We start from the raw sequence: 15,839 nt of genomic DNA, 5'->3' as shown, positions 1-15,839 counted from the left end.
ACCTTAAATCATGTTGCTCAGACCTTCTCGTTAAGCAAAAATGGTGACATTTCTCCAGTGTCCAAATGTCTTTTAAACCAATAACAAACCAAACATGAAAGTTCTTGGGAAGGTATACGTGCAAGAATCCACTCACACAAGAGGACTTCAGGTCAAACAACATCAACAAACACAATAACAAAAAAATGCTATTGGAAAGCAAGATGAATGAATATAAAGTGTGTTTCTGCACTACCTGATCACTCAAAGCACGTTATACAACATGCTCAGTCACACGTTCACAAATACACTTTTTCCTATCAGCGGCTCCTCGTTTATGACGGGAGTTACATTCTAAAAATAACCCACCATAGGCGAAATTCAACTTAAATTTTTACAATTATTATAGATGTTTAAGGCTGTAAAACCCCTCACTACACACTTTATACTCTTTTCTCAGACAGGCATGAACATTTTCACAATTTTCTCTCTTGTTTAAACTGTCAAAGGTCCAACCTTCATAGAAAAATAAGTCCAGCATTATAAAATGAAACCAGAGAAATCTACAGGCAGGTCTGGACTGGGACAAGAAATTGGCCCGGCCCACCAGGTATTATAGGAGCGAGGGACCACCCGACTTAAATCGGAGAGCAATTTGTTGACCGTATCTTGCCCAGAGATGTTTGGCATGAAGACTGGAGGAGCCCGAGATCCAACCACTAACCTGATGAGTAGATGTGCTGCTCTGAGCTACAGTAACCCCTACAACAGGGGGGGGGGGGTATTCATTCTCAGTGATTTTCAGACTTCATGTAAAACCTCGATTATATTTTCACATCATTTCAATGCTTATTTTTTTTTTCAATTTTGAACAGAAATCCAAATGAACACATTTGTATATTGTCTATTACACATGAACTGTAAATGTTTTGAATTTTTATTATATGGTTGTTGTAACTACTTCTCCCTTTGTCTGTGATGGCGAGAGCTTTACTCAGTGCAAGAACGTAATTTACAACCACAAGTGGAAGCTGGTAATCACTGGAGTGGCTTCATGGAAGAGTGGAGCGCGAGGGAAGAGGAAAGCTGAAGTAATTGAACCAGTCCACTAAAAGGAAATTCAACTGCAGTTACTGGAATCCAGGAGGGCTGGCAGGATGAGAGCAGGTGGAAGTACCGTAGTCTGGTACAGGGTGGGGAAGGCCAGTGTTGAGCAATCCAACAAGTTAAACAGGTAAGTGAAATATTCTTAACCAGAGTAAACTGGAAACAAGGAAAAACAAGTCAGCACAGCAGCATCAAGGACCCACGTCAAAGGCTGGTGATCCAAGGAGCCCATGTACCACTGGAAGAAAGCAGACAGTCAGGCAAAGAAAGGAAGTCCTTAATTATAGGTACTTGACTTCCCTTGATGAAATGCAAGTGTGCCTGGAAAAATGACCGGGAAGCCAACTCGATCCCAGACAGAGGAAAATCCATCCTGGACTTAGAGCCGGAGAAAACAGACTCCAAATGCACATAAGACCTGGACTATGACAGTCTGTGTAACTGATGCTGAGGGACGTTATCAGACTGCTCTGTATGCAGCGTGGATTCAATAATTCACCTGGCTTTTAGAGACCTGAGAAAAAAAGATCAATTTACAGACTAAAAAGCAATGTCTGCATTTCCATTTAGACTCGTGACTCATTCTCATTGATCAACACAGTTTACTGCTGCACTCTGGAAAACACAAGTGTAGAAAAATAAAAAGAGAAGGCGAGTTGGTCAAAGTAAACAGTCTGTTGGCGTCTGCGACCCTCAGGCTGCTGCCCCAGCATGCAGCAGCAGACTCGCAGAACATCCTGATCGTTGTCCGCCTCAAAACATAGAGACGACTCTGGCCCTTCCTGTAGAGTGCTGTGGTGTTTTTTGTATGTCTACTCCAAGGTATATACAGTCATCCGTCTACATCCACCCCCTGGGTTGAAACAGTGGTCACTAATTTTCTGGTCCTCCTTTGCTCCACATTCACGTTTAGTCTTCGTCACGTTGAGCTCCAGATCATTCTGCTTGCACCACATGACAAAGGAGTCGACCACAGCCCGGTACTCTGTCTCATCATCTTCACTGATGCATCCAACCACCGCAGAGTCATCAGGAAACTTCTGAAGATGGAGGTCTCTGTGCAGTGGCTGAAGTCTGTGGTGTAGAGGGTGAAGAGGAAGGGGGGAGGACGGTCCCCTGTGGTGCCCCTGTGTTGCTGATTACCTTATCAGACACACACTGTGGGAGACGTACATATTGTGGTCTTCCTGTCAGTTAATCAACAATCCAGGACACCAGAGAAGCATCCACCTGCATCGCTGTCAGCTTATCACCCAGGAGGGTCAGTCTGATGGTGTTGAATGCATGCAAGTTGAAAAACATGACCCTCACAGTGCTCGCTGGTCCAGATGAGCATAGACACGATTGAGCAAGTACATATATGTTGGAGCTGGTCCAGGATGAGTTATTCCAGGGTCTTCATGATGTGGGAGGTCAGTGCCACAGGCCGGTAAAACGTCTTTGGTACAGGAACGAGGCATGATGTCTTCCACAGCACCTAATTCTCAACAACTGTTCCCTTCAGCAAATGTCCCACTAACTGCTTACACCACAGAGATGAAAGATATTTTATTCATCCCAAATCTGGGAAATTCAATTTAAAGCTCCTCTTCAGCAATGTGGTGCCAGACCCTCGTGAATCAGTTGAACAGTCTTGTACTGCAGAAAGTACAAACATGCTGAGAAAAAGGAAATGAACAGTGGAAGAGACACAGACCATCATAACACTTATAAATGTCGGTGTGTGCTACAGAGAGACTGCAAAGAAAGTCGAGGTGTCAGTGAGTCCAGTTTCCTTCAAAGACTCAGAAACAAACAGGAAGAGGTCTGCAGACCCAAAGACTGAACTGGAGTTTCTGAGAGTTAACAGGCGGCTCACAGGACAACAGCTTCAAGCAGCTTCATAGAGGTCGTAGTGAGAAAGTCTCAGTTTCAGCTGTGAGGAGAAACTTGGAGCTGCAGGTTTGACAGGATGAGCTGCAGCAAGAAAGCCAGACGTCAGAATAAGACACAGAGGCTCGTCTGGGCCATGAAACACCGACACTGGACTACTGAAGACTGGAAGAAGGTTTCATGGACGGATGGATCAACATTTGAAATCTTCACGCAGGATCTTTGTACGCCGTGGAGTAGGTGAAAGTTCCACAGTGTGTGGCATCAACGGTCAAACATGGAGGAGGAAGTGTGATGGTCTGGGGCTGTTTGCTGAGCCAGGGTCAGTGACTGGTACAGAGACGCTCCCTGAACCAGAACAGCTACCACAGCATCCATGCAGCACCATGCAGGATCCTCTGGTATGCACCTAGTTGGTCAGGGCTTCATCCTACAGCAGGATAAAGACCCCAAACAGTCCAAGCTGTGGCAGAACCACCTCAGGAACAAAGAACAAGATGGTGAGCTTGGAAACATGGAGGTCCAGCACAGTCTCCAGACTGAAACCATCGAGCTGGTTTGAACTGGACAGAAGAGTGAAAGCAAAGCAGCTACAAGGTCACATTCATGGGAACCTCTGCTCCAGATATGAAGAAGATTTGATTTCAGAGTTCAATGAGACTGCTTAATTTTCAATAAAAAGATTGGGATTCTGTTTTGACCAGTAGTGTATATCCATGAATACACATTGCACAGAATTAAAGTTGGTTTTGAGTTTGCACTAATCAGTATTTCTCCTTTTTCTTTCTCGCCGTCTGTCCTCTGTGTGTGTCGTAAAGGACACGTCTCCTTAACTCCCTCAGATATGGTTGAAGTAACGGCACAGGCAGGTCAGGTGATTCCTCCCTCCATTGTCTGATTCCTGCCACTGTTTGTTCTGAAGGTAACTCGGTTCCACTTCAAACTTTAACTCTGAGGCTGAGCAAAGCCTTTTGGATACCAATCTTGCTAACCAGTTGAATCTCTGAAAACCACTGTAAATGTCATCCTGTTTAGTTTTGAAGCACCACGCACATCTTTAGTTTTTGGCCATACCTACACAACCATTGACTGGACGTATGATAATGAAGCCACTGCCTGAAGTCTGCACTGTCATAAACACTGTTCTCCTGATCATCCCAGACAGCCAGTCTCTGTTCTGAACCTGCTGATCTCTCCTCTGTTCCTCCCATCGATCATGGTCCAGTAGGACCCGGCTCTCTCACACAATAGATCTTCTCCTGTGTGCTCCATGACATACCAGCCCTCCGTATAGCCTTTCTAAACTGGGAAGAACAATTATGGAGAAATATATTAATGACTCTGTGAAAGCAGGTATACTCTGGTCTTCATCTTCTGTCCAAAGATTTCATTTTCTTTACTGTAGAATTGGAAAAGCTCTTTAATTTACATTCCTGAGTGTAACCAGGCATTTGTGCCTTGTTGTATTTACGTTCATGAATGCAAGATTTCACAGAGGGGTTTTCTTAACACAGGAAAGAGTTCTGCCATCAACTACGTTAGTTGTCTTCTATGGTCTTCCAGGCTATCTTCTTTTATAGAAGGTACCAGATGTGCACACGCTCAGTTTTAGAGCAGCATATGCTCCCATCCATGATGTCTTTTCAACAGCAGCCTTACTTATTTATACTGCATCTACAGTGCATTGACTTTGTAGTAGACAAGTGTTAAAGAGTCTGGATGCTGATCTGCTCTCCAGGCTTTTCACTTACTGAAATCATACAAATGATAAAGGAGATCCAGGACTGAGCAGCAGCTAAAATCCTGCTTTAGACCAAAATGGGACAACAAATAAGAGGGAATACCACACAGCGGTGAAGATGACCCTGTCACCACCTTTCAGATGTGTCACTGTTACTAAAAAGTAGCTAAAGTTTTTCTTAAAATGCTATATTTTTAGACATGCCGTGTTCTATTGTGGATACAATCAGTTTAATGAGATTTGCAAATAATTGCGTTCTGCTTTTACTTATAGTTTACAGAGTGGCTCAACTTTTGTGGAAGTGGATTAGTAAAATACAGATGGTGCACGCAAATATAAAAAGTTGAATAAATTAAGAACAGTAGTGAGTCAGACCTGTCACAAACATCTCACTGCTGTGATTTTTACATTTATGACGTGTGGGATTGCCAGATCTCCCCTGTGCTCACCTTTGTCTTCTAATTGTCTCCTTTCATGAATAATCTATTTGAACTCTAAGTTGAGGCTTACAGCAAAATATCTGGTCGTGTCCTTGGAGGGAAACACAGCTTTGGCTTTTTTGCTGTGGTGGAGACAGCAGCAGACAATAGCACCATCAAAGCGTGCACCCTTGACCCTGATGGGCCGATGGCGCGATATGGCAGCCTCGCTTCTGTCAGTCTGCCCCAGGGCAGCTGTGGCTACACCTGTAGCTGCCTCCACCAGTGTGTGAGAGAGAAAGAATAGTGGAATTGTGAAGCGCTTTGAGGGCCCGAAAAGCGCTATAAATGCCATTATTATTATTATTATGTGAATGGCTGCAGGGGAGGAAAAGGCTCTCCTGTGTGTCTGTGTCTCTGTTTCTTACTCAGGTTTAACAGATGTGGGTCTTTGAAAGCTTATTCAGATGTTTTTGGACTGTGTTGCCAGAGGGAAATCTTTAACCAGACAAAAACAAATGTCAGGTCTGACATCACTCTCAGCATAAAATAAAAGCACTTTATTTTAAAAGCCACATCTTGCACAAATGCTAAACCATCCCAGAGGGAGTCCTATCAGAGTGAGAGTTCATTTTGCTTGTCACAAAGTCAAACAGAATTTGGTCAACGCCAGACATCAACAAACAGCTGATATCTAAAAGACGGGCCTGTGTTTGTTGCTGGGTTCATTTGTTAATGAATTCATTCATATGGATCAGATTCAGCCTGTTCAGGTTGAATAGTTGTTGCATGGCTGGAGTCAAAATGCTGATTTTTTGGGATTACGGAGGAAACAGTTACTGGTTACCAGAAACAGGAAACATTGTTATTGTTCATTTCATTCTTTACATTTGGCTGCAGCACTTAGAATACATTTTACATGAACAGAAGGTGGTAAATGGACTGGTACTTATATAGCACCTTTCTATTTATGTAGAGCACTCAAAGCACTTTGAAAACAAGCCTTTTCACTAAGTCACACATTCTTATATAGCACACACTCCAACAGATGCACTGCGAGAAACGGTTTGATATCTTTCCAAACAATACTTTGAGGATCAATTCACCTTCTGATGGGTAGATTACCTACGCATCATTTAACCTGATGGAGTCACGCAGGCGTAACATTGTATGCATTTGTTTTGCATATGATGCATAAAGGAAACCATTTTCAACTTCAAGAAAGAAGCATATTACTTGTAAACTTTGAGGGAAGTGAAACAAAGCTGCAGACAGTTTAAAGCTGAAGAAAGTGGTAGGTTTGGAAGAAATGCCTAATAAAGTATTAAACCGGTTTTACTTTTTGTTCACACACATCAATTTATTCTCTGCAGAACGAAAAATACTGACTTGAACAGAATTCTTCATTCTGCATCAAACCCTAAACCCTAAAATCATCCAAAAATCTTCCAAAAATCATCCTAAAATCATCCTAAAAATCATCCTAAAATCTGCCTAAAATCTGCCTAAAATCATCCTAAAATCACCCTAAAATCACCCTAAAAAAATCATCCTAAAATCATCAAAAAATCCTCCTAAAATCCTCCTAAAATCTGCCTAAAATCCTCCTAAAATCATCTACAGTCAAATGATCTGAACCCCAGCTGATTTTGTAGGTTTGTCCACTAACAACAAAAGGATCAGTCTATAATTTAATTTAATTGAACAGAGACTTAACAATAACCAAAAAACCCAGAAAAAGTATTTCAAAAAAGTTATAAATGAATTCACATGTTAATGAATAAAATAAGTATCTGATCCCTTTGCTAAACGTGCTTTAGTGCTTGATGGTAAAACCTTTGTTGTCAACCACAGAGGGCAGACGTGTCTTGTAGCCACAAGTTTTACACACATCTCATGTTTCGTGGCTGATTTCTGGCAACGCGAGCCTTCAGCTCCCTCCACAGATTTTCTAGAGGATTAAGGTCTGGAGACTCGGCCGCTCCAACACCTTAACGTGCTTCTTCTTGAGCCAGTCCATTGTTTCATTGGCCGTGTGTTTTGGGTCATTGTCATGCTGGAATATCCACCCATGACCCATTTTCAGTGTCCTGGCTGAGGGAAGGTGGTTCTCATCCATCTTTGATGCGGTGCAGTTGTCCTGTCCCATTATTATCATTATTACATAATAGTCAATATTGCATAAACATACAGTCCTTAACTAGATGAGAATAGTGTCTGTCAGGGTTGACCAAACCGACTCAAGCTCAGACTCTAAAGTCAAATCAAGCAGTCTTTTATTTAGGGATCCACGGGCAGGAGGGGGAACTCGTCACACTCGCTCGTCGATCCACGCTCCAATCGTTCCACTCGATCCGTGTGCACACTCCGCTCTCGTGATCCAACTCACTCCACACTAACGCACCACAGTGCTCTGCCAAACACTCACACTCAGGTATCCAGGAACAGGTTCAAGGGGCGTGTCCAGGGAACCTTTTCACAAACAGACAGAGGAGAATCAAAACCAGGAAGCTACTGGGAAAACAACAACAGTCCAGTGACGAGATGCTCTGAGCATCAGGACACAGGAGAGAGAGAGAGAGGGCAGAAACCAAAACCTGCCGGCCCGGCAGGCACGGAGACTATGACAGTATCATTGTGCAAGACATGAAAGTCAATGTTACTGCAGGACAACCACGTGTTGTTTAAATCTTCACTGGGATGGAGTCAGTCTAGACTGTTTCATGCACGACCAGAGTCATTCTGAACTAAACCAGATCCTGATTAAACGATGTCTGTGCACACGTGTCTGCCCATCAAAGTAATGCTGCTAATAGTTCAAACTATGAGGAAAACGAAACAAGTAGCTGTTGTTTTTCTACAGACCAAGCTTTTTTAACATATTTTAGCCTGAACATAAATAATAAGTGAACTGACACAGACCATTTCCTTCCCACATATTTCACCATATTTGTTTTTACTGTATGTCTTCTCAGTAGGCCCAAGGATGTAATTGCATATGTAGTCACAATTTCACAAGTAGAAATTTGACTGAAAAATATTCTGGTACTGAAATCAGTGGGTTTGCACTTTTCTTCAACACATAATTCCTTTTTGCACATCTTTGTGATCATAAACTCTTATGTTGGCTCGAACACTGTGTAAGTCTGCTGCTAGAAGACAAACTAGTGAGGAAAGCTGGAGCCAGACTGGACACACTGGGGGAGGAGGTGGAAACCAGAACAACTCTGTCACCCACCTTAAAACATCTTTATGGAACAAACAAATATCAAACTAGAATCCTACATCCTGTTCATCATAAAACAGAGAAATACAGAAGTCAGAGCCATCAGGCTTTCAGTTATCACACAGATATAAGATGAGCCACGTCAGATATATGAATTCTCCTCTGGGATCAATAAAGTTCTCATTCCTATGATAAACACAGAAGCTTTAGATCTTGTATATCTACATATAATAGTAAAACTTTCCTCTAAATTAAATATAAGGAATAGCTGTAAGTAAAAAATGTTAATGTCTCGCCTCGAGTGGGCAACACTCTCTGTTTTTCAAAGCAAATCACCTCAATCTGATTATCTGCCTCAGTCTTTCCCTTATTATGGTCCACGCAGCAGATGCTGTTAGTGAACACACTCTGGAGGCTGTTTCTCTAATTAACACACTCAACCCAACCAGCCCTCAATTATTACTACACAAACACACACAAACACACACCAGCACTGCCAACTGTTGCCCCACCATCCTCCAGGCTAACACTCGTACGCTGGCTCAGCCAATTCCCCACATGCTGCTTTTTAGAGTCATGGGGGCACAGATCACGCCTCCACACACGCACATATAATAAAACCTGCTACAGGTGGAAGTAAGGTGTTTATATTATAAGCTGAAAACAACGTTAGATTAAACCAGAAAAAAGAAAACGCTTTATCTATTTTTAAATCCTGACTTTGTGTGCGCACGGAGACAAGTGTGTCTTAACCAGGGCAGGTATGGACGCCATGTGACACACAGCGGGAGAAGCATTTCCTTCATATTAGTTACAGAGAGACATCTACTGTAGTCGAGTGCTGTGTAATCTGTTACTGTGAAATCTGTGTTATCAAAAAATAGTCAGACAACAGAAGCTTTTCATACAAATACTCAATAAATATTCAGTTTCTTCAAAATCTAGAGTGTGATTAAACATTAAACATCATTTACATTTTGAGGGAAGCAGTCTGAGTCTAATCAAAAATCAGTGACACTAATCACACAAATGAGACAGGGAGGACACACAACAGAGTACAGTGCTCCCTGTAACAGCGGCCTCGCTGTTTCGCTGTGTCGCTGATTTGTTTTTTGCAATTTGTTTTATTTTCCAGCACATTGTGTTCTGCGTCCTGATTGGCTGTAGACCACTGTCAATCACTCTCGTGTTGTGTCTCCTGTACAGCACAGATTGTGTTCAGCTCATCACATTTACACAAATCTTCGATCCCAGCAGTGTGACTCTGAAGTGCTGGACTGTACGTTTGTACGTTTTCTCCAACAAACAACAGTGTCGACAAAACGTCGTCACCTGCAGGTTCCTTTGGTTTCATCCTGTAATGCTGGACTTATTTTGAACTTTGAGAGTTTAAATGAGAGAAAAGTGTGAAAATGTTCATGTCTGTCTGAGAAAAGAGGATAAAGTGTGCAGTGAGGGCTTTACAGCGTTAAACATCTATAGTAATTGTAAAAGATAAAGTTGGCTACTTTGCGGATTTCACTCATCGCAGGTTATTTTTAAAACTAACTCCCGCGATAAACGAGGGCTGTACACTAACACTGGATTGTCAGAGTAAAACAGGAAACACAGAAAGCAGGGTAACCAGACAACACAAGCAGGCACAGCAGCAAAAACTAAAGCTTAGAAATCACAAAATACAAAAGTGAACCTAGAGAGCCACCAAAAAAGAAAATATTTATGATCAACACAGAAACACGTGACCCAGGACCACGACTTTATCTTTAGAGCTCATCATCTCTAATCATATTTTTTCATGCTGAATTTTGTATTACGAGTATGTTGAGATGTATGTTGTCTAGATTAACTGGATGGGACTGAATAAAGTCAGTTCAGTGCCTAATAATTCACTTTAAAAGAAATGCCTGTTGACATAAACGAACCCGTTCATAAATTACTTCCCTGACTGTATAGGAGAAAAGATAATGAATGCGAGATGCTTGTTTCACTTTCTTGATTAATTTCTGAAACACACCCAAAGTCTTGAGCCACATCGTATCTTTTTTTTCCACTACAGACATAAATCTGCTTTTATTTAATGTCTCTTATTCTTTCTCTGCATGCTGCTGAGCAGTTGCAATATCTAAAAGGAATACAAACATGAATCACAGCAGGAATGTGGCTGTCCATATGAATGAATTGTAATGGGACTGGGTGGGTGGAGGGAGTAATGCAGAATAATTTGAACTCATAATCGTAATGCATGTTGCCTTGAAGGAGACTTCATGAATATGCTCAGAAAGTCAGAGTGGCTGGCTGGCACAGGGTTACATCTCATTTGCATATTGTTTACAGCCACTAGCTTAATTTGAAACAGCGGTTTGAGCCTCTGATGATACAGCGGTCTGCAGAGTTGCTGCAGGAGTAGAGCAGGCCGCTTCATTTAGCATAGACCTTTATATGAACATGCTTCGTGTATATGTGCAGTAAAGTCTGAGATGAGATGTAAACATGTGATTTCTTTAAATGTTAGCACACTTCATATGTCCAGAGAAAAACACTGATACGTAGTTTAGTTTCTAAGAGTGGAAAAAGTTCGTCTTTACAGACAAAACACAGAAACGTATTTAGTGTAACTCAACAGTTTGTGAAAACATTTTTTTGTGTTGATTTTTGTTAGTTTTTCACTTAAACTCAAGCTTTATCCCTCAGTCCAAAGACATGGATGTCAGGCTAATCTGAGAGTCTAACTTTGGTCATGGAGGCCAAGTGGGTTTTTAATTTGGCATGTGAGCCACAGAGCACATATTTAATGCCGAGCAGTGCTACATTATACAAACCAACATACTACCAACCATGAAGATGATCAATGGCAGCTGAAGAGCAAATCCAGGTCTGGTGTCCATTCTGGTCTCAAATCTGATTTTTCTGCAACACTTATTAACACTTATTGAGAACAACTTAAACGTGGCTTTACCTTATAAGAGCATCAGACTCCCACTTACCCTTCCGGTTGGCTCTCCATGTACCTTTTGTCCCTTATCCCATCAGACCAAGAACTCTACAGCCAAGCTTCATCTCATCTTTTTCAGGCAGCCCAAGAAACCCAAACTCTCATCACCAAATAATATGGTCGGACCGTTCCTGTGGAACCTTCTAGCAGTCATTTTTGTTGGTTGTTTTGCATCATCTTCAGCTGCTCCTCTATCACAGTCTTCCTCAGCACTGGCAGCGGGATGCCAGTTCCTCTGCTGTTATCCCTCCTTTGCGAAACGCAGCAGCAAACATTCCTGACAGCAGGATGCCAGCTTTTCTTGCTTCTGGTTCAGATGCTTCAGGGAGAGGTTGATGATTAGTCCCTTTCCCCCGTCTCTGCATCAGCCCGCTGGAAATCGCAACCAGGAAACATTTAGAAAATAAAAACACATCACACATCATAGATTCACTAGAGCCATACTGCAGAGCTCATCAACCTTTCCCAGGAAGCTATTATCAACAGTATCAGTGTCAAGCTTTGTATCATAAGCACATTGAACCCTGGCTATGAAAATCCCCACAAATAAGGCTTATGTCAGTAGCATCAATTTCCTGCTAAAATGCTCACAGGCTGCTGCTGCTGAGCCCCTACATCGACTCATCTGTCACTACTCATCAACTCCAACGCCAGACACCCTTTCAAGCCCACAGCGTCGACCTGTAACTTTGGACCTTTTGTTCTGCTCAAATTAAAACCAGTCGGTCAGGCAGCCCCCTCTCACAACACATCGATGGGACAAGACTCAGCTGTCCATCTGCATCTAAAGGTCAAAGGTCACTCGTTAGAGGACTGCAATGTTCACATTTTGGACAGAGAGGACAGATGGTTTGAAAGAGGAGTGAAAGAAGCATCTATGTCCACTGTGAGCGACCATCTTTGAACAGAGGGCGGGGCTTACCACACACAGTTTCGAGATCCTTCCCAGACGCCTTAACGCCCACTCACATCCTGGGCCTTCTGACCTCAGGAAATCACATGATAAGGTGGGGCCAGGTTTCACAGGGAGATCACCTGAAGCCCTGGCTGATTGTGACCCACACCCAGTTTCACACCTGGCTCGTGTGAAAGGTCGAGGATCAATAGGAGGTCCATGACCCTCTTAGGGACACTTCCACAGGGCTTGAATCTGGGACTCTCCACCAGTTGCTCTTAGAACTGAAGAAGCTTCTTGGATGAAACGTCTTCAAGGAAACTTAAAGAAGTCCAGACGCTTTTCTTTCCAAGCTCCTTAGACCACGATGAGCTGGATGACTGAGAACCTTCACAGACATATTCAAGATAAATTCACTTTTAAGCTCTCATGACCTGTCAACCCACTTCCTCAGCCACAGAAGATCCCAGCACACCTTCAGAACGTCTGTTTATGATTGAGCCCAGCATGTTGCTAGTCCTGGTTTCTCTCACACTTCCTCGGAGCTCTCATTGTCTGGACTTTCTCTCTGGTCGTTTCTTCCACCTGGGTGCTGCCACATCTGCTTCTCGCAAGGGAATCCTTGACCACCTGATCGAACAAGCCTACCAGTTATATACACGCAACAATCTTAACAACAATACCCAACACGACTTCTAGCGGTTAACTTCTTCGGGGATCAGCCTGGGAGCTATTGCCAGTCCCCTCCAAGGCCCAATTCATGATTTGTCCATGGCTGCTGGTGCCAAATCTAAAGGAGGATGTGGTCCCAGGTAGTGAAATTGCCCATTAGTATGAATGTGAGTGTGAATGGTTGTTTCTATGTGTTACTCTGACACGGAGGTGACCAGTCTGTACCTCACAACCTGCCCCATGGCAGCTGGGAGAGGTGTGGCTGCATTTTCATCTGGCATCCTCAAAGATGGCCTCCTGACCTCCAGACCATAGAGGCGGAGATGAAGAAGAAGGGCAGGTGTCCAGGTCAGGATCAGACTGGAGGCAGATGTGGCTGGTAAGCACTGACACGTGTTTCTGATTACCTGTGTTCAGAAGATTTCTGTGAAATGGATTTTTTCTTCCTTTGAACTACAGTTGTTTAAAGTTTGAAATATGTGTTATTTACGGTGTTGTGGTAAATCATCAGGCAGCTTAGACTGTTTGTTGTTAAAGGAAATGATCTGACGCTATGAATTAGTTATTGTTAAGGATTTCAGCAGCTGCACTGACCTGTTTCCAGGGGTTTTACCAGATTTGTGGGTTCTTTTAATTTTACCCAACATGTGTCTGAATCTACACATTATACATTCCTGCTGTATTACCATGGTTACTGTTGTATTCTTTTTCTAGGCCACAGATTTTCATCGGTTTCCTTGAATGTTTGATACTGATCAGTTCTGTCAAACAAGTCTTTTTGTATTCTGAGAGAAAATTGCTGGTGTTAGTCAACCATGATAATTAACGAGGAGTTAGGAGGCTTTGGTCTTGTGAAGTGAAAAGACATTTAAGTGATGTTATGCACAGATTTGAGTCCATGTGCTGATTTGAGAAATCAAAAATAAATTCAGACTTGTGCATCCAATCCATGATTGATGAAGTCTCTAAAGATGCCCGATCGTTCCACACTGGATCAATGTTCAGAGCAACCATTAAAAGCCCAAAACTGCCATTTAATAGTTACAATATTTGTTTTGTGCTGACGCTCCTGTATGTTCTGACTTATTTCCATTGTTTTAGTCTCGTTTCATCCATCCATCCTCATGCAGGAGGCACCCAGCAGGCGTCTTTATCAGATGCCTGAACCACCCCAACTGACTCCTTTCGATGTGGAGGAGCAGTGGCTCTCCTCTGGACGGCTGAACTTCTTCTCTAACAGGGTAAGACGGGGTCTCTTTTCTATTTTAACTGAAAAAAAAAAACACTTTAATTGTAAAAACACTAAATACTGTAAATAAACTTCACTTAACTATTTGACTTGAAATGTAACTTAGTATGACAGGAAGTGCTCGAGCGCGTTGTTAACACTTGTGCAGCACTGACACTGGGGCCACGGACATGTCCAGCTTTTCTGCTGAAGATTTACATATTACATATTTACATGTTGATGTTGCTCAAAGTTGGTCATGTAAAGACATTTAAATGTGTTTTTCAATAAATTACACATGGTGCTCTTTAATTGGATGTTTGTACTAATGATGTCATTTTTGCATGAGGTGTAATGCACTGTTATTTTGCTAACCCGCGTGTTGCATCAGTCGAGTGTTTATGTTGTATAAGTGAGAAAGCTGAATCTCAATCGCAGCTACTTTGTCCTCTAACACATGTGGATCCCAGAGTTTCGTTGGGATTTGACAGTATTCTCTGTAACAAAAGAGCTCTGACATGATGCTTTCTCTCCTCCAGGGTCGCTCTATTTCCCCATCGCTCCCTCATTCCCTCTCGCTGCCCCACCCACCTCTCTCTCCCTCTCCAGCTTCCTCTCCTTCTCTCAGTCATTCATTTTACTTGTGTCTCTTCAACTCCTTCTTTTATCATGCATCAACTGCTGTGTCTGATTAGCACATCATTCAAGGCCTAGCTAATAAAGTCGCTCTCCTTCACCATTAGTGAAAAAAACCTAATCTCTCTCACTGTTTCACTCATCTAAGCAAATCACTCTCCCCTCCCTCCTCTTCACCGTCTCTCTCTAATCCACCACTCCTCACTTCTCTTTTCTCTGTTTCCCCTGAAGACTTTGCAAGGTTACGGCTGTAGATGTACTCGGTCGTACGCAGAGAGAGAAAAAGAGGAAAAATGGTTTGTGGAAACCATGACCTCAAGACAGTGATGACGAAGAGGCTTTAAACGTTCTAAACGAGGTCATCATTTAGCTTTATTTTCACTAACAGACAACAGCCACTTCATCCAGACGGTTAGAGGGAGAGGATTTGATGAAAATGGAGTTATTTATATTTGGGAATGAGCTGTTATATTTTGGGGCAAAGCCTTATTTAATTAATTTAAACACAATAAAAAAACTAATTATTACAAAATGAATAACTTGATGAGATTCTATATTTTTTGTTGAGGCTGGAAGGCAGTTCAGGAGCTCGAAGGCAAGAGCAAACAGACCCAGTTCTTCAGAGGATATTTAGTTCACTAGCTGGGGTCCCAGTTTCTGCTGCCTGAAACCCTTAAATGGCTCACAGGGACAGAGAACGACTGGCTGCACTGGAGGTGTGGGGTTGGTCTGCTGCAGCAGCTTCGGTGAAACTTGGTTGCAAACACAAGTAGCTGGTGCTGCAACAGGCTGAAGCCAGACGGTGGAGAAACAACAGAAGAGCCTGGGAGACGAGCAGATGGCCAGACTGTGGGCTTGTATGACACTAGAATCACCACAGGGGGGTCATTTACAGCAGTAACGGCATTTTACTTGAAGAAGTTAAGATGTTAACCTCCTAGGACCTGCATCCACATATGTGGACATCACATTTTGGGTTATTTAGACTAAAATACTCAATTTTGCTCTACATGGGTCTGATGTCCACTTACGAGGACATTATCCTGCTACTGTTCTATCAAAATATTAAACG

Source organism: Neolamprologus brichardi, chromosome 2, assembly GCF_056152115.1.
Source record: "Neolamprologus brichardi isolate AB-2024 chromosome 2, ASM5615211v1, whole genome shotgun sequence".
In the NCBI taxonomy this organism is placed as follows: Eukaryota; Metazoa; Chordata; class Actinopteri; order Cichliformes; family Cichlidae; genus Neolamprologus; species Neolamprologus brichardi.
This window is presented reverse-complemented; position numbering follows the sequence as displayed.